The sequence below is a fragment of the Ursus maritimus genome, assembly GCF_017311325.1.
Source record: "Ursus maritimus isolate PB19 chromosome X unlocalized genomic scaffold, ASM1731132v1 scaffold_X1, whole genome shotgun sequence".
NCBI lineage: Eukaryota > Metazoa > Chordata > Mammalia > Carnivora > Ursidae > Ursus > Ursus maritimus.
This window is the reverse complement of record NW_024423319.1, coordinates 54,985,328-55,011,679: the sequence shown is the minus strand read 5'-3', so window position 1 is coordinate 55,011,679 and position 26,352 is coordinate 54,985,328. Positions and strand designations below refer to the sequence as shown.

General features: G+C 38.0%; 1 protein-coding gene and 1 pseudogene across 1 annotated transcript in view; one reads left to right on the top strand and one right to left on the bottom strand.

Annotated features, from left to right (window-relative positions):
* Positions 1-26,352, top strand: part of DACH2 (dachshund family transcription factor 2) — an 835,748-nt gene that overhangs the window by 507,328 nt on the left and 302,068 nt on the right. The gene's annotated exons all lie outside the window — the stretch shown is intronic.
* On the bottom strand, positions 12,343-14,482 carry LOC103671971 (annotated as a pseudogene).

Here is a 26,352-nt window from a genome sequence, read left to right as displayed (position 1 = left end):
AAAATATTTCTATCTTAAAAAAATGGAGGCTTTAACTGCTAGGATGAATGGGGAGGAAGAGAGAGTGAGTGATATAGAAAACAAAATGGAGAATAAGGAAGCTGAGAAAAAAAGAAAAACTACTGGATCACAAAGGGAGGATTCAAGAGATCAGCAATAAACTGAAATAATATTAGAATAATAGGGGTCCTAGAGGAAGAGGAGAGACAGACGGGCAGGTTTATTTGAACAAATTATAGATGAGAGCTTCCTTAATCTGGGGAAAGAAACAGATATTCAAGTCCAGGAAACAGAGAGAACCATGCTCAAAATCAATAAAAATGGGTCAATATCTTGACATATAATAGTGAAGCTTACAAATTTCAGAGATAGAGAAAATCCTGAAAGCAACTCAGGACAAGAGGTCCTTAACTAACAAGGGTAGACACAAAGACTGGCAGCAGACCTGTCCACAGAGACCTGGAAGGCAAGAAAGTACCAGCATGATATATTCAAAGTGCTAAATGAGAAAAATATGCAGCCGAGAATACTTTATTCAGCAAGGCTATCATTCAGAATAGGAGAGAGATTTTCCAGGACAAATAGAAACTAAACAAATTTTTGATCACTAAACCAGCCCTGCAAGAAATATTAAAGGGGGTCCTTTGAGCAAAAAATAGAGCATAAAAGTAACAAAGACTAAAAAAAGGAACAGAGACAATCTACAGAAACAGCAACTCTACAGGTAATACAATGGCACAAAATTCATATCTTTCAATAATCACTCTGAATGTAAATGGACTAAATGCCTTAATCAAAATGCATAGTGTATCAGATTACATAGAAAAACAAGACCCATCCATAGGTTGTCTCCAAGAGACTCATTTTAGACCCAAAGACACCTCCAGGTTGAAAGTGAGGGTGTGGAAAACTATTTATTATGCTAATGGACACCAAAAGAAAAATGGAGTAGTAATCCTTATATCAGACAAACTAGATTTTAAACCAATGACTGTAATAAGAGATGAAGAAGGACAGTGTATCATAATAAAAGGGTCTAGCCAATAAAAAGATCTAACAATTATAAATATTTATGCCCCTAACTTGAAATCAGCCAATTATATAAACCAATTAATAACCAAATTAAAGAAACACATTGATAATAATACAAAAATAGTAGGAGACTGTAACATCTCACTCACAGCAATAGATCATCTAAGCAGAAGATCAACAAGGAAATAAAGGCTTTGAATCACGCACTGGACCAGACGAACTTCACAGATATATTCAGAGCATTTCATCCTAAAGCAAAAGAATGCACATTCTTCTCAAGTGCCCATGGAACATTCTCCAGAGTAGGCCACATACTGGGTTACAAATCAGGTATCAACAGGGAACAAAAGCTTGGGATTATTCCCTGCATATTTTCTGACCACAATGCTTTAAAACATGAACTCAATCACAAGAAAAAAAAATGGAAGGAACACAAATACATGGTGGTTAAGGGCATCTTACTGAAGAATAAATGGGTCAACCAGGAAATTAAAGAAGAATTACAAGAATTCATTGAAACAAATGAAAATGAAAACACAACTCAGAGCCTTTGAGATGCAGCAAAGGTGGTCCTAAGAGGGAAGTATATAGCAATACAGGCCCTTCTCAATAAACAAGAAAAGTCTCAAATACACAACCTAAGCTTGCAACTAAAGGAGCTGGAAAAAGAATAGCAAATAAAGCCTAAATCCAGCAGGAGAAGAGAAATAATAACGATTAGAGCAGAAATCAATGAAATAGAAATCAAAAGAACAGTAGAACAGATCAACAAAACTAGGAGCTTGTTCTTCAAAAGAATTAATAAGATTGATAAACCCCTAGCCAGACTTATCAAAAAGAAAAGAGAAAGGACCCAAATAAATAAAATCATAAATGAAAGAGAAGAGATCACAACCAACACTGAAGAAATATGAACAATTATAAGAGCATATTATAAACAACTACATGTCAACAAGTTAGGCAATCTGCAGGAAATGGATGCACTCCTAGAAACAAATAAACTACCAAAAACTGAAACAGGAAGAATTAGAAAACTTGAACAGGCCCATAACCAGCAAAGAAATTGATTCAGTAATCAAAAATCTCACAACAAACAAGAGTCCAAGATTAGATGGTTTCCCAGCAGAATTCTACCAAACATTTAAAGAAGAATTAATACTTATGCTTCTGAAGCTTTTTTCAAAAAATGGAAGAAAAACTTCCAAAATCATTCTAAGAAGCCAGCATTAACTTGATTCCACCAAAAAGGAGAATTACAGACCAATGTACCTGATGACTATGGGTGCAAAAATTCTCACGAAGATACTAGTCAATAGGATTCAATGGTACATTAAAGGGATTATTCACCAGGGCCAAGTGGCATTTATTCCTGGGCTGCAAGGGTAGTTCGACATCTACAAATCAATGTGATGCACCATATTAATAAAAGATAGGACCAGAACTGTATGATTCTCTCAATTGATGCAGAAAAGCAATTGACAAAATACAGGATCCCTTCTTGATTAAAACTCTCTGCAGTGTAGGGATAGAGAGATCATACCTCAATATCATAAAAGACATGTATGAAAACCCAAAGCAAATATCATCCTCAACAGGGAAAAACTGAGAGCTTTTCCTCTAAGATCAGGAACATGACAGGGATGTTCACTCTCATGACTGTTGGTCAGCATAGTATTGGAAGTCCTAGCCTCAGCAATCCAACAACAAAAGGAAATAAAAGCCATCCAAATCTGCCAAAAATAAGTCAAACTTTCGCTCTGCACAGATGACATAAAACTCTATGTGGAAAACCCAAAGGACTTCACCCAAAAATTGCTAGAACTCATACAGGAATTCAGGAATGTTGCATGATCTAAAACCAATGCACAGAAGTCAGTTGCATTTCTATACACTAACAGTGCAACAGAAGAAAGAGAAATCAAGGAATTGATCCCATTTACAATTGCACCAAATATCATAAAATACCCAGGTATAAACCTAACCAAAGAGGTAAATGATCTGTAGTCTGAAAATTATAGAACATTTATGAAATAAATTAAGGAAGACACAAAGAAATGGAAAAACATTCCATGCTCATGGATGGAAAGAATAAATATTGTTAAAATGTCTATGCTGCCCCAAAGAATCTGCACTTTCAATGCAATCCTTATCAAAATACCATCAACATTTTTCACAGAGCTGGAATAAATAATCCTAAAATTTGTGTGGAACCAGAAAAAACTCTGAATAGCCAAAGGAATGTTGAAAAAGAAAACCAAAACTGGTGGAATCATAATTCTGTACTTCAAGCTATATTACAAAGCTGTAATCATCAAGACAGTTTGGTACTGGCACAAAAACAGATACATAGATTATTGGAACAGAATAGAGACCCCAGAAATATACCCTCAGCTCAATGGTCAACTCATCTTCGACGGAGTATGAATGAGTACCCAATGGAAAAAAGACAGTCTCTTCAACAAATGGCGTTGGGAAAATTGGGCAGCCACATGTAGAAGAATGAAACTGGGCCATTTTCTTACACCATACACAAAAATAAACTCAAAATGGATGAAAGACATAAATGTGAGATAGGAATCCTACAAAATCCTAGAGGTGAACGCAAGCAGCAACCTCTGTGACCTCAGCCACAGTAACTTCTTGCTGGACACATCTTCAAAGGCAAGGAAAACAAAAGCAAAAGTCTTGGGACTTCATCAAGATAAAAGCTTTTGCACAGCAAAGGAAACAGTCAACCAAACCAGAAGACAACCTACAGAATGGGAGAAGATATTTACCAGTGTCTCATCAGATAAAGGGCTAGTATCCAAAATCTATAAAGAACTTATGAAACTCAACACCCAAAAACCAAATAATCCATTCAAGAAAAGGGCAGAAGACATGAACAGACATTTCTCCAAAGAACACATAAAATGGCCAACAGATGTATGAATAAATGCTCAACTCAGAATCAGGGAAATAAAAATCAAAAACCACAATGAGATACCACCTTACACCAGTCAGAATAACTAAAATTAACAAGTCAGGAAATAGCAGATGTTGGTGAGGATGTGGAGAAAAGGGAACACTTTTTCACTGTTGGTGAGAATGCAAACTGGTACAGGTGCTCTGGAAAACAGTATGGAAGTTTCTCAAAAAGTTAAAAATAGAAGGGGGAGGGGAAAAGATGGAGGAGGAGTAGAGGACCCTTTTTTCAGTTGGTACCCTGAATGGAGCTGGATATCTACCAAACCATACAGAACACCCACAAAATCAGCCTGAGATGTAGGAAGATACATCTGGATCTCTACAGACGAACATCTCCAGCACTGAGTATTGAGGTACAAAGCAGGGAGCCTTGAATCCATGCACAGTTTTCAGAAGATAAACAGAAGGGGGAGGGAGCCATCACGCTGGGGCCCCGGGAGGCAGTAGCCTCCTGGACTGGGTTGTGGGCCAGACTCCTGGACTGGCACCCGCTAGAAAGCAGACTGAGACCATGAGCCGGGGAACGTGCCCACGAACAGACAGAAAACTGGAGCTCTGGAGTGCACACTTGAACTAGACTGAAAGTGGGAGCTCGGGAGCGCACACCCAACCAGACGGAAAGCCAGCGCTCCAGAGCACACGCGAACCACACTGAAACAGGGAGGTCAGGAGTGCGTGAGGGAACTGGGGGCGGCTGGCGGTGTTAGAAGCACAAAGGAAAGAGACATGCCAGCCCTGGAAGTGAGGGCTGGGAGAGTGGTTGTGGGGCACACATCCTGGGATGCTGTGGGGTTTTTAGTGGCACCAACAGAACCAGAGTTAAAGTGGCCAGGAGACCTCAGTGGAGAGCAGACTGCGATCTCTCTGTTCTGAAACAGAGGCTAGGATACAGCCACTGATGCTCTGACTCTCAGAAGAATCACAGAAAACCCCAGGGAAAGCTGCCAGAGAACAAAAGCCTGGAAATACTGGTTCACATTGTGCCTATTCCCATCCCCCCTCGCAGGGGAAGGGGCAACTCTACCCAAAGAGGGTTACCTATGTATCAGTGTGGCAGCCCCACCCCCCAGAAGGCAGGCTGAAAAATCAAGAAGCCCACATCCCTAAGATCACTATAAAACAAGTGCACACTGCCTGGGTCCTGGTCAATAATTTGGGCTCTGGGCATCCCTGCAACCTCTCCTCATCACAATGATGATGAGGAGGAACCCTCAGCAAAAAAAAGGACACAGAGACTATGGCCTCTACCACAGAACTGATGGATATGGATATAACCAAATTGTCAGAAATGGAGTTCAGAGTAACAACAGTCAAGAAGATGTATAGGCTTGAAAAAATATTAACAGAAATATTAATGAGAATATAGAATCTCTAAGGGAGAAATGAGAGCAAATCTGGCAGAAATTAAAAATGTTATCAATCAAATGCAATCTAAACTACATGCGCTGATGGCCAAGGTAAATGAAGCAGAAGAACGAATTAGTGAATTGGAAGATGGGATGGTAGAAGAGAAAGTAAAAACAGAAACTTGGCTCAAAGAAATCCAATTTTAAGAATGTAGATTATGGGAGGGGCGCCTGGGTGGCACAGCGGTTAAGCGTCTGCCTTCGGCTCAGGGCGTGATCCCGGTGTTATGGGATCGAGCCCCACATCAGGCTCCTCCGCTATGAGCCTGCTTCTTCCTCTCCCACTCCCCCTGCTTGTGTTCCCTCTCTTGCTGGCTGTCTCTATCTCTGTCGAATAAATAAAATCTTTAAAAAAAAAAGAATATAGATTATGGGAGACTACTGACTCAATGAAATGTTCCAATGTCAGAATCATTGGCATCCCCAAGGGGGTGGAGAAAGAGAGAGGTCTAGAGATCTTTGAACAAATCGTAGCTGAGAACTTCCCTAATCTGGCAAAGGAAACAAGCATTCGTGTCCAAGAGGCAGAGAGGACCCCTCCCAAGATCAATGAGAACAGACCTACACCACGTCACGTCATAGTGCAATTTTCAAATATTAGATCCAAGGTTACAGTCTTGAAAGTGGCCAGGAGGAAGAAAATCCTTACATACAGAAGGAAGAATATCAGAATAACATCAGACCTGTCTACAGGGACCTGGAAGGCCAGGAAGGGTTGGCAAGGTAATTTAAAAACTCTAACTGAGAAGAACATGCAGCCAAGGAGCCTTTATCCAGCAAGTCTGTCATTCAGAATTGATGGAGAGATAAGGACCTTCCAAGATTGGCAGAAACTGAAAGAATTCGTAACCACCAAACCAGCCCTACAGGAGATATTAAGAGGGGGTTCTATAAAAGTAAAGAGTACTCAAGAGTGATACAGAACAGAAATTTACAATCTGTAGAAACAAAGATTTCACAGGAAACATGACATCATTAAAATCATATCTCTCAGTAATCACTCTCAATGTGAATGGCCTAAATGCTCCCTTAAAGTGCCACAGGGTTGCAGATTGGATAAAAAGACATGACCCATCAATTTGCTGTCTACAAGAGACTCATCTTGAACCTAAAGATACGTCCAGGCTGAAAGTGAAGGGATGGAAAACCATTTTTCATGCCAATGGTCCTCAAAAGAAAGCTGGGGTAGCAATTCTTATATCAGACAGATTAGATTTTAATCTAAAGACTGTAGTTAGAGATATAGAAGGGCATTATATTATTCTTAAAGGATGTATCCAACAAGTGGATATGACAATTATAAATATCTATGCCCCCAACAGGGCAGCAGTTAGATACACAAGCCAACTCTTAACCAGAATAAAGAGACATATAGATAATAATACGTTAATAGTAGGGGACCTCAACACTCCACTCTCAGCAATAGACAGATCAACTAAGCAGAAAATCAACAAAGCAACAAGAGCTTTGAATGACATACTAGACCAGATGGACCTCATGCATATATACAGAACACTACACCCCAGAACAACAGAATACTCGTTTTTGAATGCACATGGAACTTTCTCCAAAATAGACCATTTACTGGGTCACAAAACAGGTCTCCATTGATACCAAAAGACTGAAATTATTCCCTGCATATTCCCAGACCACAATGCTTTGAAACTGATACTCAATCACAAGGAAAAATTTGGAAGAAACTCAAACACTTGGAATCTAAGAACCATCCTGCTCAAGAATGATTGGGTAAACCAGGTAATTAAGGAGATTAATCAATTTTTGGAGACCAACAAAAATGAAAACACATTGGTCCAAAATCTATGGGACACTGCAAAGGTCGTCCTAAGGTGGAAATACATAACCATCCAAGCCTGCCTCAAAAGAATAGAAAAATCTAAAATGCAGTTTTTATATTCTCACTTCAAGAAGCTGGAGCTGGAACAGAAAAACAGGCATAACCCAAGCACGAGAAGGCAGGTGATCAAGATTAGAGCAGAGATCAATGAATTAGAAACCAGGAGCATAGTAGAGCAGATCAACAAAGCTAGAACCTGGTTCTTTGAAAGAATAAATAAGATCTATAAGCCACTGGCCAGACTTATTCAAAAGAATAGAGAAAGGATCTAAATTAATAAAATTATGAATGAAAGAGGAGAGATCATTGCACACACCAATGAAATAGGAAGGGTCATTAGAAGCTTTTATCAACAGCTTTATGGCAATAAATTAAACAACCTGGAAGAAATGGATGCCTTCCTGGAAACCTATAAACTACCAAGACAGAAACACGAAGAAATTGATTATTTAAACAAACCAATTAAGTATGAAGAGATTGAAGGAGTGATTAAAAACCTGTCCAAAAACAAGGGTCCGGGGCCTGACAGATTCCCCAGGGAATTCTACCAAACATTCAGAGGAGAAATAATACCTATTCTTCTGAAGCTGCTTCAAAAAATAGAAAGAAAACTACCAAACTCATTCTATGAGGCCAGTATTACCTTGATCCCCAAGACAGGCAAAGACCCCATCAAAAAGGAGAATTATAGACTGATTTCCCTGATGAATATGGATGCCAAAATTCTCAACAAGATCCTAGCTAATAGGATCCAAAAGTACTTAAAAGGATTATCCATCAAGACCAAGTGGGATTCATCCCTGGGATGCAAGAGTGGTTCAATATTCACAAATCGATCTGTGTGATAGATTATATCAACAAGAAAAGAATCAAGAACCATATGATCCTCTCAATTGATGCAGAAAAACCATTTGACAAAATACAGCATCCTTTCCTGAAAAAAAACCCTTCAGAGTGTAAGGATAGAGGGTACATTCCTCAATTTCATAAAAACCACCTATGAAAAGCCTACAGCGAATATCATTCTCAGTGGGGAAAAGCTGAAAGCCTTTCCCTTAAGATCAGGAACACGACAAGGATGCCAACTCTCGCCATTATTACTCAGCATAGTACTAGAGGTCCTTGCAACAGCAATCAGACAACAAAAAGGGATAAAAGGTATCCAAATTGTCAAAGAAGAAGTCAAACTGTCTCTCTTCGCAGATGACATGATACTCTATGTGGAAAACCCAAAAGACTCCACCCCCAAACTACTAGAACTTGTAGAGTGATTCATTAATGTGGCGGGATACAAAATCAATGCTCAGAAATCAGTAGCATTTCTATACACAAACAGCGAGACTGAAGAAAGAAATTAGGGAATCCATTCCATTTACAATAGCACCAAAAATCATATGTTATCTTGGAATTAACTTAACCAGACATGTAAAGGATCTATATTCTAGAAACCACAAATCACTCTTGAAAGACATTGAAGAAGACACAAAACGATGGAAAAACTTTCCATCCTCATGGATTGGAAGAATAAACATAGTTAAAATGTCTATGCTACCCAGAACAATCTACACTTTCAATGCCATCTCGATCAGAATACCAATGACATTTTTCAAAGAACTGGAACAAGCAGCCCTTAAATTTGTGTGAAACCAGAAAAGGCCCCGAATCACCAAGGAATTGTTGAAAAGGAAAAACAAAGTTGGGGGCATCACATTGCCAGATTTCAAGCTATACTACAAAGCTGTGATCACAAAGACAGCATGGTACTGGCACAAAAACAGACACATAGAGCAATGGTACAGAATAGAGAACCCAGAAATGGACCCTCGGCTCTTTGGGCAACTAATCTTTGATAAAGCAGGAAAAAACATCCAGTGGAAAAGACAGTCTCTTCAATAAATGGTGCTGGGATAATTGGACAGCTATATGCAAAAGAATGAATCTTGACCACTCTCTCACACCATACACAAAGATAAACTCCAAATGGATGAAAGACCTCAATGTGAGACAGGAATCCATCAAAATCATAGAGGAGAACATAGGCTGCAACCTCTTTGAACTTGTGGGACTTCATCAAGATAAAAAGCTTCTGCACAGCCAAGGAAACAGAAAAAAAAAAACTAAGAGGCAGCCCACGGAATGGGAGAATATATTTGCAAATGACACTACAGATAAGAGACTGGCATCCAAGATCTACAAAGAAGTTCTCAAACACAATACACGAGAAACAAATAGTGAAATCAAAAAATGGACAGAAGATTTGAACAGACACTTTTCCAATGAATACATAAAATGGCTAACAGACGTATGAAAAAATGTTAAAAATCATTAGCCATCAGGGAAATTCAAATCAAAACCACATTGAGATACCACCTTACACCAGTTAGAATGGCAAAAATGACAAGGTAAGAAACAACAAATGTTGAAGAGGATGTGGAGAAAGGGGATCCTTGTTACACTCTTGGTGGGAATTCAAATTGGTACAGCCACTTTGGAAAACAGTGTGGAGGACCCTCAAAAAGTTAAAAATAGAGATTCCCTATGACGGTGCAATTGCATTACTGGGTATTTAACCCAAAGATACAGACATAGTGAAGAGAAGGGTCATATGCACCCCAATGTTCATCGCAGCATTGTCCACAATAGCTAAATTGTGGAAGGAGGCGAGATGCCCTTCAACAGATGACTGGATTAAGAAGATGTGGTCCATATATATAATGGAATATTGCTCAACCATCAGAAAGCACAATTACCCAACATTTGCAGCAAGATGGACGGGACTGGAGGAGATTGTGCTAAGTGAAATAAGTCAAGCAGAGAAAGACAATTATCATTTGGTTTCACTCATTTATGAAACATAAGAAATAGCAGGAAGATAGGTAGGAGAAGCAATGGAAGAATTAAGGGGGGTAAACAGAAGGGGGAATGAACCCTGAGAGACTATGGACTCTGGGAAACAAACTGAGGGCTTCAGAGGCGAGAGGAGTGGGGGGCTGGGATGGGCTGGTGATGTGTATTAAGGAGGGCACATATTGCATGGTGCACTTGGTGTTATACACAAATAATGAATCATGGAACATTACATCAAAAACGAAGGATATACGGTATGATGATTAACATAACATAATAAAAAAATTATTTAAAAAAGTTAAAAATAGAACTACCCTACAATCCAGCAATTTTACTTCTAGGTATTTATCCAAAGGATAACAACACAGTGAATCAAAGGGGTATCAGTATCTCGAAGAAATACCTGCACTTCCATGTTTATCATAGCATTATTCACAATAGCCAAAACATAGGGAAAAACCTGAGGGTCTATCAACAGATGAATGGATAATGATGAAGTGGTATATATATACAATGGAATATTGCTCACCCATCAGAAAAAGAAATCTTCCCATTCACAACCACATGGATGGAACTGGAAGGTATTATGCTAAGTTAAATAAGTCAGACAGAGAAGTACAATTATCTTATAATTTCACTCATATGTGGAATTTAAGGAAGAAAACAGATGAACATGGGGGAAGGAAGGGAAATATAAAATAATATGAAATCAAAGAGGGAGGCAAGCCATCAGAGACTCTTAAGTATAGGAAACAAACTGAGGATTGCTAGAATGGAGGTGGGCTTGGGGATCAGGTAACTGGGTCACAGGTATTAAGGAGGGCACTCGATGAATGAGTCCTTGTTGTTATATGTAACTGATGAACCACTAAACTCTACCTCTGAAACTAATAATACACTGTATGTTAATTAATTGTTTTAAAATAAATTAAAGTTAAAAAATACAGTAAATTAAAAATATATCTTATCATGTACAACTTTAAAACTACAATAATGTACCTTATTTACTTCCATGCACACAAAGCTAGTATTACCATATTTTAAAAATCTAAACACAGGTAAGTCTTCTAAGAACATTATATAATAAAATAATTCATAATGTTTCTTTATAGATTGATCAATCACCTCCAAAATACATATTCCTATACACAGTGATAGTTTTACTTAAAATAAATACTTCAGTAAATTAAGTACATGGACAGCTTTTGGATGAGCTGACATTTATATATTCAGCTAAGTAGGCAACAAGCCATAATGTCAAATGGGAAAAGTGTATTTACAAATAATTTTCAAAAACGAAGCTAACTTTGATAATTAAATACAGGGAATACACTGATTTGCTATGACAAATGAAATGTGATGTAGTAACACTTCACTCTAAAGAATGCATACCAGAACATATATAAATAGTGTATGAATCTTATTAAGGGTAGCTTACTACAATAACCCTGGCTAAATAGAAGTGTATATGTGAAGCTCTAAGTGTGGTATATCTTTTGCCACTTACTTTTGTTACCTTGAGGTTCATAACACATGTCTACCAAATTGAGCGTTCATTTTCAGTTGCTGCTGTTACCATGTATTTTGAGAAATGTGCACAGTATTCAAAACTTAAAAATACTCATGAATGAGATATGTTTTAGGAAAAAAATAAATATTTTCATGCAATTATTTATGGACGATTTCACTACATACATTTGAAGGCAAGATTTTTGTTTCCTGTAAAACAGATCATTATTCTTAAGAGAATGTTTTTTAGTTTTCTTAGTGAATTTGTTTTGTGTCCTCTTGCATTGCATTATTTTGCTGTATTCTTTCTTTTGTTTGTAAATGACATGCCAGTTAAAATGGAAACCATCTCACGTGTAGAAAAGAAGTCAGGGGGGCGCCTGGGTGGCACAGCGGTTGGGCGTCTGCCTTCGGCTCAGGGCGTGATCCCGGCGTTGTGGGATCGAGCCCCACATCGGGCTCTTCTGCTGTGAGCCTGCTTCTTCCTCTCCCACTCCCCCTGCTTGTGTTCCCTCTCTCGCTGGCTGTCTCTATCTCTGTCGAATAAATAAATAAAATCTTTAAAAAAAAAAAAAAAGAAAAAAAAGAAAAGTCAGGATTTCAAAAACCAACACTAGTAAAATCCATTCTAAATGACACCATCTGATTCAAGTAAAAAAATGACTTAAACAATAGTAATAAAAAAACAAAACACATTTCATGAAGAATACAAAGAGTAATGTCTGCTAAGTGTTTTAGTGAACATGTCTCAGAATGCTGATGTATGTCTTATGAGGAATCTGAGGGGAAGATTTCATAGCAGAAGGTGTTAAAGTGGCTTGTATCGACTTAAGTGGGGGCCCAACTGGGCTGTGAAACTATGGCATGCCTATGGATTCAAGCTTTTTTAAAAAGAGGAACTCCCCACTGTTGTTCAGACATCCTTCCTCATTTCCTCTCCCCCAAAGCTTCTCATCCTCTACTGACTTAGTTCCCAGAATTTCAGGACTTTCTTTCCCCCTAAATAACTTGTCCATGTAACTGGTGTAAGTATTTTCCTTCTCAACTTGTGCATTGTTCCTTACCTCACAACAAAACTGATTTATGAGAAAACAGTCCTCCCCTCCACCCATAAACTGGCTATCTCAAAAACATTGATACAAGGCTTCTAATTGAGATAAATTTGCCTTTCCTCTTTCCTGTTTTTCTCAGCTTACTGACTTTGATATGAAACTTTTCAATTCTAGTTGGGACACTGAGTTATTCAAGTCATTTAATTTATCAACAACATCAGTAGGCTCATGTTGTGAATTAAGTTGAATAGTTCCTGCCATAAAAGAATCAAAGTCAAATCCCTATTTCTTTTCCCCTTTCTTTTCTAGGCAGTTACTATGATGCATCCTCTACAGCTATCTTGGCTTTAACCAATCCATTCCTTTCACATTTTGACTTGCTTTTCCTATCAGATTTTTCTTTGCTTTGTTATTTCCAATTGGAAAGATCTATAGTAAGTTTGGTTTCATGATAATGGTTAATTTCACTCTCTCTGAAAACCAAGTTATCTAAATATGATAATGACCTTGTTTTGTAGTTACAAGTATGGCTACACTCCAGATCACAATATTTGTTTTCATGATGATCTGGGTACTGCCAACAAGGCTCAGTAGAGTACATGGTATAAAAACAGAATCCTTAAAATACTTTTCATGATCTGCATCCAAATACTTTTGAGGATCTACTTGTACTTCTTCATCAGGGACATCAGACAGACCTCTTGGGTTAAGCTGAAATTCATCAATATCAAAGTTGTTATGTATAGGCCAATCATGCTCTGAAAATTGACAATCATGTTACCTTTTCCAGTTATAAATATGACCATGAGTTTCATCCATAAGCAAAATATCATCGACTTCATCTTCAATATGAAAATGATGACTTGAAATTGGCTCATCCATTGGAAAAGAATATATGCTCATGTAAGGATGTGAAGGTGCCTCTGCTGTCAACCGATCTAGGGGGCTAAATGTCAAAATTTGGTCCAGGAAATCCAGGGCTTCTTGACTAATTCCTGGAAGCAGCTGAGTTAAAGGTTTGTGTGGCTTTGTCACATCATTTCTAACATAAACTGGAATTACACTGAGAAGCTCCTGATGATCTATCTACCTCACGTACAACAGGAATAGATTCTAAAATCAGCTGCATCTGTTCATGTTCGCCTGCAAAGAGGGTTTTACCAGTCAGCATTTCAGCAAATATGGAGCCTGCAGCCCTATTAGGAGAAAGTAATAGATGTGGAGACCTGTACCTTTTGGTAACCAGTCCTTCAGAAAGATGACCACTATAGGAATAATGGAGATCCATGGTCCATTCAAGACCAAAATCATCTATCTTCAGTACCAAGTCTTTATTATTAATGATAAGTTTAGCTGGTTTGAGATTTCTGTGCTGTACATTTGCAGAGGAATATATTTGAACCCACAAAACAGCTGATATATGAAAAGCCTGGCATGCTTTTCCAGTAAAGGTCCTTGCTCTAGCACATTAGCCAAATCTGTCTCAACATACCCCTGAACAATGTAAACACTATTCAATTCAGTAAGAGAACCTGCATCATCTGTTAACTGGCTTCCACTAGGACCAAGAATTTCAAACACAAAACGTTATTATGGTTAAGTCTTCTAATAATTCTGATTTCACATAGAGCATGTTTGGCACTCTGGGGATCAGCAGGACAATTTTCTTGATGGTTACTCCTTTGTCAAAGTAATTGTCAGCAGCAGAAAAAAAGCAAGCCATTCCCTCCACAACCCAATGGCTTTAAGTCTATATAACTAGAGTCCAGATCAAAACCATGAATTTTCATGAGACTTTAAAATTTATCTGCCATTTTGAAAACTTTACTATTGTCTTTTCCTTTTGAATTGAGTGTGTAAACAAGGAATAAAACTGACATAAAAAGGAAAGATCTTCCAAAAAAGGAAAAAAAAATAATTTTGCTTCCACAGCATGATGATTTCTTGATGTTCATTGTATATACCACCAGGTCCACTGAGTTCCCCTTAGACTTAAAGCTCAAAAAGCTCTACTCATATTGAGATTTAAAATATTGTGGTACTCATAGATCAAGAAAGGGGCAAAACTCTGCAGACATGTAAAGAAAACACTCAAGAAATTCAAACAGAACAAAATGGCATGTTGTGCATTCAGACTTACTGTGCTAAATGATTTAACTTTCAACAAAAATGTGAACAAATATGCACATAACAGTCTTCTATGAACATTCTCCTCACAGTGCAGATACATTTAATGTTGAACTGGTCCTGAGCATCATCATTATAAGGTTCTGGTAAGCACTATTTCTGTTTTGCATCTTTTCTTCCTTTGTTATATATTTCAACAGGAAGCCCTGGTGGTTGTTGGTTAACACAAGATGACTTCTGTTAACGATCAGGTGGCTCCAGCTCAACACAATTACAACAATCACAATCAAAGCTACTGTCCATCTTACTCTGATACAACAAGACTTCTCCAGCTCATTGAGGGAGTGCAGGGCTTGCAGACAGCCCACAGGTCTCTGGCTGTTCTGGCTTCAGCAGTCTTTCTAAGGATCACTTTGCCAATCACCACTATGTAACCCCAACCTAAGAGAGAGAGCCCATAATATTCTCTTAAAATTATTTGTATTTTTTGAGGTTTTGGTCACACTTCTTGCCTTCTTTATATGGCCTCTTCTCTCCCTTTACTTGTGGAGTTCGTTATGTTAGTCTTCAGGTCAATTCCTGGGGTATCTAGGATGATTTGACAGTTATCTAGTTGTGTTGGTAGGAAAGGTGAGCCTAGGGTCCTCCTCCTCTACCACCATCTTCTTGCTCTCAATATTTATGTTTGATCAAGGAATTGGCCTATTTATGTCAGAGCAGAATTTCATTCATATTGTGCATATGTGCTTTCAATGTAGTTGCAATTCTCAAAGTCTTTGCAGTGATTTTGAGATCTCAACTTGGTATGCATTACCTGGGACATTCTGTTGCTTAGCAGTGGTTTAGTTTAGATCTCAAAGTCTTTGGTTTGCAGATGAAGATCAGATCTCCATGCATGCACAGTTCAGAATTAATACCAGGGTTTCATAAGCAACTTTATAGGCTCACTGTCTTGATTTCATCTCTCTTCCTAATCTCTCCTGTGATTTCCAGTTTTGGGGTCTCTTCTCTTCGGTCATTTATACGGATACTTGAAACTTAGTCATTCCACTATATTGGGTATTTCCATTCCCATGCCTGTGTTTAAGTTCAAGAGGTTGGAAGTCTGTAAAGAATATCAGTGGAATTGGCCTTACTTTCTTAAAACTAGGCCTTTTTTGATTAGCAAATTTTTGTGCCTTTGTTTCCATACTACAGCTTGTGTGAGAGCTAGGATGTGAGGGATGGAGAAAGGAAAATAAACAAAACACAAAAGTGAAAAATCAAATGTTTCTATAATCTTTTAACAGTAAGAGTTCCCTTTCTTGCTCCTTGATCTAGAATTAGAGGGTTTCTCCTATTCTGCTCTCTGATGTACCAATGCCCGTTTATATGTTTCAGGTTATGTTGAGTTCTACTGGGGAAATACTGGAGGGAAAATTATTCAAAATCACTATTGGATCAGTAGTGGTTTGAATTGTGATTTTCTTCCTCTATCATCCTGCTGACATACTTTTCAAAATTCTCAAATATTTACGTCATGCACTTTGTCCAGGGATCATTGTGCTGTGTGTGAGAGAAAGTATGCACATATTTACCGTGTTTTACATAGAACCACCATCAGTTTTGTTACAGTAAGTATTTTGGTCTTTCCCTGTATTCTTAGGTACACCATTTCTATGCCACTAATCACATAGGTAAATCATAATATAAGATTTAAGTAGTTCTTGGTATCCTTGTAACAAAGGCCCTGAATTTTGATGAACTTTGATTAGGATTACTCATCAATATACTGATTTCTTGTAGTAGTCCTAAGGGATAAAGGAAAAACATACTAAGATATTACTATGAAGCACAAGTAAATTCACAGCCATATGCTTTACAGTTTAAGCTTTTAAAATTTATTTCATTTGCTTCTAATAATGTTTGCAAACTCTTAAAAGTTCATAGTGCAAATGTTTATTTTAATGCATATTTTTATTTAACTAGACACCATTATTACTGCATTAAAGTAAAGCACACGATACATTATTACTGTATTACTTCCATTACAGGTCTTTTCTACATTAAAGACCTGTAATGTGACTTTAATATTGTTATTAGATCTTAATGTCATATAATAATACTCTGAAGATGAAATAGTTCTCATTTACTTTTCAGTGTAATGAATAGTAATGTGTCAAAGGATAGCAGACAATTTTGTCTTCTATTTAGATTGGCAAAATAGAAAATACAGGAATACAGGGCAAAATCTAGTCGTCTGTGAATGAATGCCATTGGAAGTTATGATACAGACCTCTCTTCTCAATTAAAAAAATCCTGACTCCCTCCACCCAAAAATAAGAGCAGATATTAATTGTCCAGCTTCCATGATTTCTGGCCAGAAGTCTTCATAATAGATTAGTTATTAAAAAAAAGCCTTATCGATTTATTTGAGAGAGAGAGAGACAGAGAGAGAGCATGATTGGGAGGAGCAGAGAGGGAGAGAGAGAGAATCTCAAGCAGACTCCACGCTGAGTGCAGAGACTGACACAGGGCTCAATCTCATGACCCTGAGATCATGACCTGAACCAAATCGAGAGTCAGACGCTAATTTAAAAGATTTTTATTTATTTATTTGACAGAGAGAGGGACAGCCAGCGAGAGAAGGAACACAAGCAAGGGGAGTGGGAGAGGAAGAAGCAGGCTCCCAGAGGAGCAGGGAGCCCAATGCAGGGCTCAATCCCAGGACCATGGGATCATGCCCTGAGCCAAAGGCAGACGCTTAACAACTGAGCCAGCCAGGCTCCCCAAGAGTCAGATGCTTAATTGGCTGCACCAGCCAGGCACCTCTAGACTTGTTATTTTTACTGCAATATACAATAGAGTTTCCTTTTATTATTGAAGATTATCATATTATGTTTTTTCAAATGGGAAAGATAGTTTATTTCCTTGAGACAGTGTGCTGTTGTTACTGATGTTGTTCTTGTTTTTCAAGCTCAAGGACAGAATTTTTTTGTCTTTTATTTTAAAGATTTTACTTATTTATTTGAGAGAAAGAGAGAGAGCACGAGTGGGGTGAGGGGCAGAGGGAGAAGCAGACTCCCCACCAAGCAGGGAGCCCAATGTGGGACTTGATCTCGAGACTCCAGGATCATGACCTAAGCTGAAGACAGATGCTTAACCAACTGAGCCACCCAGGTGCCCCTGTTTTATGTCTTTTGAACAAGCATTCAATATAGAGGACAAATTGGAGCAAGGTAAATGTTAACATCTAGAGACCCAATGCTTATTTCAAAATGAATGGGTGGAGTAAAATGTGCTCTGGTTCTTTTGTATCAATACAATTATAGAACTCTGTCTTAGTGTTACAAACATCCCTGGTCCTCATTTGTCTTGCTTTGTTTTTCCATTTTCTTCCTCTTCTTTATTCCATAACCTCTTCATGCATTAAGTGTTTCTTTTGTTCAGTAACACTTTTAGTAATGACATTAAAGGGAACTTAGTGAGAATGTTTATATATGTATACATATAGTATTATATATACACAGTTAAAATATATACACAGCTAATAAAATTATATATATATGCTATATATATTATATATATTGTATTATTATATATAACTATGTAGTATGTATATATAATTGTGTGTATACATAAAATATATAGGTATGTGTATATGTCCATATATATGTCTATATATAATTGTATATATAGTATATATTTGTGTATTTTAAAAATTTATTTATACTGACTTTATTTATTTTCTTATTTTATTTTATTTTTCTTAACTTTTATTTATATATTTTTTTATTATGTTCAGTTAGCCACTGTATAGTACATCATTAGTTCTTGATGTAGTGTTCAATGATTCATTAGTTATGTATAACACCCAGTGTTCATCACAACACTCCTTAATATCCATCATCCATTTAGCCCATCCTCCCACCCACCTCTCCTCCAGCAACCCTCAGTTTCTTCTCTATAATTAAGAATCTGTTTTATGATTTGCCTCTGTCTTTTCCCCCCACTATGTTCACCTGTTTCTTAAATTCCACATATGAGTGAAATCATATGGTATTTTTCTTTCTTTGACTTATTTTGCTTAGCATAGTACTCTCTAGCTTGATCCATGTTGTAGCAAATGGCAAGATTTCACTTTTTATGACTGTGTAATATTCCATCAGATATATATACCACATCTTCTTTATTCATTCATCAGTTGATGGAAATCTGGGCTCTTTCCATAATTAGGCCATTGTTGATAATACTACAATGAACGTTGTATTGCATGCATCCCTTTGGATCAGTATTTTTGGATTCTTTGAGTAAATACCTCGTAGCGCAATTGCTGGGTCTTAGGGTATTTCTATTTTTAACCTTTTGAGGAACTCCATACTGTTTCCCAGAGTGGCTGCATCAGTTTACATTCCCACAAACAGTGTAAGAGAATTACCCTTTNTGAACATCCTTGCCAACATCTGTTGTTCCTGTGTTATTAATTTTAGCCATTCTGACATTTGTGAGGTGATATTTCATTGTAGTTTTGATTTGAAGTTGCCTGATGATGAGTAATGTTTAGCATTTTTTCATATGTCTATTAGCCAACTGTATGTCTTCTTTGAAAAATGCTTTTTCATGTCTTCTACCCATTTTTAAGTTGATTATTTGTTTTTTGGGTGTTGAGTTTGACAAGTTCTTTATATATTTTGGATACTAACCCTTCGTCAGATTGGTCATTGGCAAATATCTTCTCCTGTTCCATAGGCTACCTTTTTGTTGATTGCTTCCTTTGCTGTGCAGAAGCTTCTTATCTTGATGAAGTCTCAATAGTTCATTTTTGCTTTTGTTTTCCTTGCCTCATGAGACGTACTATTAAAAAGTCACTATGGCCAATGTCAGAGTGTGAGGTGGTATCTCATTGTGGTTTTGATTTGTATTTCCCTGATGCCAAGTGATGTGGAGCATTTTTTTCATGTGTCTGTTTGCCATTTGTATGTCTTCTTTGGAGAAATGTCTGTTCATGTCTTTTGCCCATTTCTTGGCTGTGTGTGTGTGTGTGTGTGTGTGTGTGTGTGTGTGTTGGTCTTGAGTTTGTATAGATTTTGGGTACTAGCCCTTTATCTGATAAGACATTTGCAAATGTCTTCTCACATTCTGTCAGTTCTCTTTTGGTTTTGTTGATTGTTTCCTTTGCTGTGCAGAAGATTTTTATCTTGATGAAGATCCAATAGTTCATTTTTGCCTTTGTTTCTGTTGCCTTTGCAGAAGTGTCTAGCAAGAAGTTGCTGTGGCTGAGTTCACAGAGGTTGCTGCCTGTGTTCACCTCTAGGATTTTGAAGAATTCCTGTCTCACATTTAGGTCTTTCATCTATCTTGAGTCTATTTTTGTGTATGGTGTAAGAAAATGGTCCAGTTTCATTGTTCTGCATGTGGTTGTCCAATTTCACAAATGACATTTGTTGAAGAGACTGTCTTTTTTCTATCGGATATTCTTTCCTGCTTTTTCAAAGCTTAGTTGACCATAGAGTTGAGGGTCCATTTCTGGGTTCTCTATTCTGTTCCATTGATCTATTTGTCTGTTTTTTGTGCTGGTACCATACTGTTTTGATGATTACAGCTTTGTAATATAGCTTGAAGTCCAGCATTGTGGTTCCACCAGCTTTGGTTTTCTTTTTCAACATTCCTCTGGCTATTCAGGGTCTTTTTCTGGTTCCATACAAATTTTAGAATTGTTTGTTGTAGGTCTGCAAACAATGCTGGTCATATTTTCATAAGGATTGCATTAAATGTGTAAATTGCTTTGGTCAGTAGAGACATTTTAACAAAATGTGTTCTTCCAAACCATGAGCATAGAATGTTTCTCCATTTTATTGTGTCATCTTCAATTTCTTTCATAAGTGCTCTATAGTTTTCAGAGTACAGATATTTAACAATTTGGTTAGGTTTATTCCTAGGTATCTTACTTTTTTTTGGTGCAATTGTAAATGGGATCAACTCCTTGATTTCTCTTTCTCCTGCTTCATTATTGCTGTATAGAAATGCAACAGATTTTTTTTTGTTGATTTTGTATCCTGAGATTTTATTGAATTTGTGTATCACTCCTAGGACTCTTTTTTGGTGGTGTCTTTCAGGTTTTCTACATATAGTATCATGTTGTCTATAAATAGTGAAAGTTTAACTTCTTCTAGCTGCTTTGGCTGCCTTTTATTTCTTTTAGTTGTCTGATTGCTGAAGCTAGGACTTACAGTACTATGTTAAGTAACAGTGGTGAGAGTGGACATCCCTGTATTGTTCCTGACTGTAGAGCAAAAGCTCTAAGTTTTTCCCCATTGAGGATGATATTATCTGTGGGTTTTTCATATATGGCCAGTATGATATTGAGGTATGTTCCCTCTATCCCATTGTTGAGGGTTTTTATCAAGAACGGATGCTGTATTTTGCCAAATGCTTTTCCTGCACCTACTAAGAGGATCATATGGTTCTTATCCTTTCATTTATTAATGTGGTGTATCACATTGATTGATTTGTGAATATTAAACCACCCTCGCAGCACATGAATAAATCCCACTTGATTGGGGTGAATGATTCTTTTAATGTACTGTGGATTCAATTTGTTAGTATTTTGTAGAGAATTTTTGCATCCATGTTCATGAGGAATATTGGCCTGTAATTCTCTTTTTTAGTGGGGTCTGTCTGGTTTTGACATCAAAGTAATGCTGCCTTGTAGAATGAATTTGAAATTTTTCCTTCCATTTCTATTTTCCAAACAGTTTGAGAAGAGGTATTAACTCTCCTTTAAATGCTTGGTAGAATTTGGACACCTGGATGGCTCAGTCACTTGACCGTCTGACTCTTCCTTTCAGCTCAGGTCAGATCTTGGTGTTGGGGGTCTGTGCTCAGTGGGGAGTCAGCTTGGGATTTTCCCTCTCCCTCTTCCTCTGCCCTTCCCCCTAATCTCTCTGTCAAGTAAATGAATGACTGAATGAATAAACAAACAAACAAACAAACAAACAAACAAATAAAATCTTTAAATGTTTGGCAGAATTCCCCTGGGAATCCATCTGGCCCTGGACTCTTGTTGGGAGAATTTGATTACTGAATTAATTTCTTTGCTGGTTATCAGTCTGTTCAAGTTTTCTACTTCTTCCTGTCCCATTCTTTAAAGATTTCATTTATTTATTTAACAAAGGGAGAGAAAGAAAGGAAGCACAAGCAGGGGGAGTGGCAGAGGGAGCAGGAGAAGCAGGCTCCCCCACTGATCAGGGAGCCCCGTGTTTGGCTTGATTCCAAGACCTTGAGATCATGACCTGAGCCAAAGGCAGATGCTTAACCAACTGAGCCACACATTCACCCCATTCTTGTTCCATTTTTGATAGTTTATATATTTTTTAGCAATTTATCTATTTCTTCCAAATAGCCCAATCTGTTGGCATATAATTTTTCATAATAATCTCTTATAATTGCTTGTACTTCTGTAGTGTTTATTGTGATTTCTCCCCTTTCATTCATGATTTTATTTATTTGGGTCCTATCTCTTTTCTTTTTGAAAATCTGGCTAGGTGTTTATCATTTTATTAATTCTTTCAAGAAACCACCACCTTGGTTTCATTGATACATTCTACTATTTGTTGCTTCTATATCATTTATTTCTGCTCTAATATCCATTATTTCTTCCTGCTGGCTTTAGGCTTCATTTGCTGTTCTTTTTCTAGCTCCTTTAGGTGTAAGGTTAGGTTGAGAATTCAATTTTTTTTTTGTTTCTTGAGATAGCCCTGTATTGCTATTTATTTCCCTCTTAAGACCACTTGCTGCATCCCAAAGATTTTGGACCATCTTGTTTTCATTTTCATTTGTTTCTATGTATTTTAAAAATTTTTCTTTAATTACCTGATTTACCCATTCATTCTTTAGTAGGATGTCCTTTTACCTCCAGGTACTTATGGTCTTTTCAAATTTTCTCTTATGGTTAACTTCAAATTTCACAGCGTTGTGGTAAAAAAATATGCCTGGTATGATATTAACCTTTTTGTATTTGTTTAGGCCTGATTTGTGATACAGTATGTAATCTATTTTGGAGAATGTTCCATGTTTACTCAAAAAGAATGTGTATTCTGTTGCTTTAGGATGAAATGTTCTGAACGTATTTGTTAATTCCATTTTGGTCCAGTGTGTCATTCAAAGCCATTGTTTCCTTGTTGATTTTCTGCTTAGATGATCTGTCTATTGCTGTAAGTTGGGTGTTAGAGTCCCCTAGTATTATTGTATTATTATTAATGAGTTTCTTTACATTTGATATTGTTTTATATATTTGGGTGCTCCCAAGTTGGGTGCATAAATTTTTATATTTGTTAAATCTTCTTGTTGGATAGACCCCATTATTATGATATAGCAGGCTTTTCATCTCTTACTACAGTTTTTGGTTTAAAATCTAGTTTGTCTGATATAAGTATTGGTACTGTGGCTCTCATTTGATGTCTATTTGTATGATAAATGGTTCTCCAGCCATTCACTTTCAATCTACAGGTGTCTTTAGGTCCAAATGGAGTCTCTCGTAGGCAGCATATAGATGGGTCTTCGTTTTTTGTTCATTCTGACATCCGGTGTCTTTTAATTTAGTCCATTTATATTCAGAGTAATTATTGATAGATATGAATTTAATACCATTTTATTACTTGTTTTGTCATTGTTTCTGGAGATTTTCTCTGTTTCTTTCTAGTCTTTGTTGCTTTTGGTCTTTTTTTCCCACTCAAAGAGTCCCCTTTAATATTTCTTGCAGGGCTGGTGTAGTGGTCACAAACTCCTTTAGCTTGAGTTTTTTCTGGGAAGCTCTTTATTTCTCCCTCTATTCTGAATGACCTCCTTGCTGGGTAAAGGATGCTTGACTGCAAATTTTTCCCATTCAAGAGGTCGAAATTACCATGCCACTGTCTTCTGGCCTGCCAAGTTTCTGTAGGTAGATCTGCTGCTAACCTTATTTGTCTTTTCTTGTAAGTTAGGGACTTCATCTGTCTTGTCGCTTTTAGGATTTTTTTAAATCTCTTTATTTTGCAAATTTAAATAAGATATGTCTTGGTGTTGGCCTGCTTTTGTTGATTTTGATGGGAGTTTTCTGTGTTTCCTGGATTTGGATATCTCTTTCTTTCCCCAGAGTAGGGATATTTTCAGATATAATTTCCTCAAATAAACCTTTTGGCCCATTTTCCCCTCTCTTCTTTTTGGACTCCTATGATATGAATGTTATTAAGCTTTATGGAGTCACTGAGTTCCCCATGTTTACATTCATGATCCAATATTTTTCTTTCCCTGTTTGTTTTAGTTTCTTTATTTTCCATAATTTTATCTTCTATATCACTTTTTCATTCCTCTGCTTCTTCCATCTTTTTGCATTACATCTAGTTGGTTTTGCGTCTTGGTTATAGCATTTTTATTTTAGACTGACTAGTTTTTAGCTCTCTTATCTCTGTGGTATGTGACTCTCTGGTGCCTTCTATGCTTTTCTCAAGCCCAGCTACTATCCTTATGATTTTTGCTTTAAATTCTGGATCAGGCATATTAATTATATCTGTTTTGATTAGATCCTTGGCTGTGACCTTTTCTTGTTCTTTCTTTTAGAATGATTTCCTCTGTCTTGTCATTATTTCTAGGTCTCTGTGTTCTCTTGTGTCTTAGGAAAGCCTGTTATATTTTCTGCTCCTGAGAGTAATGGCTTTATGAAGAGGTCATGTCATATGCTGTCTAGGGCCTGACACTTCATGAAGTGTCTTTGGTGTATTCTGTGTGCACTCTGCTGCTGTGTTCTGGCTTCTCTTTCCCTCAGGTCAGTCCTCTGTAAAATTTATTCTTGCCTACAGTAGGGAGTGTTTGGACCTTGTCCAAAGAGTGGCAAGTTTCAGCTAGGTGTGCTCTGGTCTGCTTGTAAAAAGAGATCTGATGCTATTTGCACTCAGGCGGAAGCTTTGCAGAATATTATGGTCACTAGATTTGATGCATGCAGGGATTTGTGCTGGTCTTCTGGGGTAGGGGTCTGCTACTGTGGTTGTCAGGCACCATTGCCTGACAAAAGTAGCAACTGCAGAGTGTAGGGCTACAGGGCTTGGTTTAAGAGGTTTAGGTCACCACTGATAGCACTGTGCTTCTAATTGAAGTTAGTTTTTTCTAAGGGGTAGCAGAGGAAAATGGCGCCAGCCAGTTCACTAGTCACTGGAGAGGAGAGTTCACAAACATTGCTGTCTGGGAAGCCCTCCCAGAAGAGCAAACAAACTCCCCTCATGTGTTCCAAGCATCGCTCAGATGCTGTCTTCACCCTGTCCGTGTTAAGGCCATCTGCCCACCTAGCAACATACTACACCTTGGGGTGTATCCTAGACAGGCAGGCAGGCTGAGCTTTAAAACTCTAAACTTTAGGGACTAGGCATTTTAGGGAGTAATGCTGGTCCTCTGGATGAAAGTCTCATCATGCTGGGAATGATGCAGATTTCTCCCAGAAGGGCAGTTACACCAAAGTGCAGGGGCATAGGGTTTGGAGTAGAGCCCAAGAAAGAGCCAGTGTCCAGGTGAGCCACCCTTGTCAGGTGTCTCTGAGCCTATGCTGAGGGGCAGGGAGAGAAATGGCACCCACCAGCTCTTTTGTTCCCTGAGAGGGAATGTCAGGTCTTCCAGATGTGCACCAAGAAGGGGGAACTGTCTATCTCAGTGTGTCCTGGGGATCCTCAGATTGCAACGTTTGCCCCTGGGCTATCTGCCCTTCGTTTCCATAGGAGTACTGCACCACCCTCAATGCTCCACACCAGCCATGCTGTGGATCTCTAAACTCTAGTCTTTGAGCACTGCTGGTTATAAAAAAAAAAATCATGAAAATCAGCCCCTCTCATTTTCCCAGTCAGTGGCTTTGAGGAAGTGTTTTCCTTGTGCAGTCCCCTGTGTACTCTCCTCCTCATCTTTCTCTCTTGCCACTTTCTGTGAACAAGGCTCCTTTCCCTCTGCTGCACCCATGATCTGTTGCTCCCTCAAACCATGTCTCTGCACCCCCTACCTTCCACAATGTGGCCTCTTCTTTCTCTCTAGTTGTACAGTTTGTTTTGTCAGTCCTCAGATTTATTTCTGGGGTATTCAGAATGGTTTGATATTTATCTAGCTATGTTCAAGGGATGAGGCAAGCTTAGGGTCTTCCTACTACTCTACCATCTTAGCTCCCTTCCAAAAAACTTCATCTTTATGTAATATTCCTCTAAACCACTATCCTGTTACTATTCACTCTAAATCCATTATCATTTTTTTCACTTAAGAATAAAATGTTGTCTTGGAGGGAGTTAAGATGGCGGAGGAGTAGGGGACCCCTTTTTCAGCCGGTCCCCTGAGTCGAGCTGGATAGGTACCAGACCAGCCTAAATAACCACGGAATCAGCCTGAGACGCAGGATGATGCATCTGGATCTCTACAAATGAACATCTCCAGCGCTGAGTATTGAGGTACGAAGAGGGGAGCTGTAAACCGTGCACAGATATCGGAAGATAAACGGAAGGGGGAGGGCGCCGCCGCGTTTGGGCGCCGGGAAGCGGCAGCCACCTGCACGGGGGAGCAGGCGGGCTCGTGG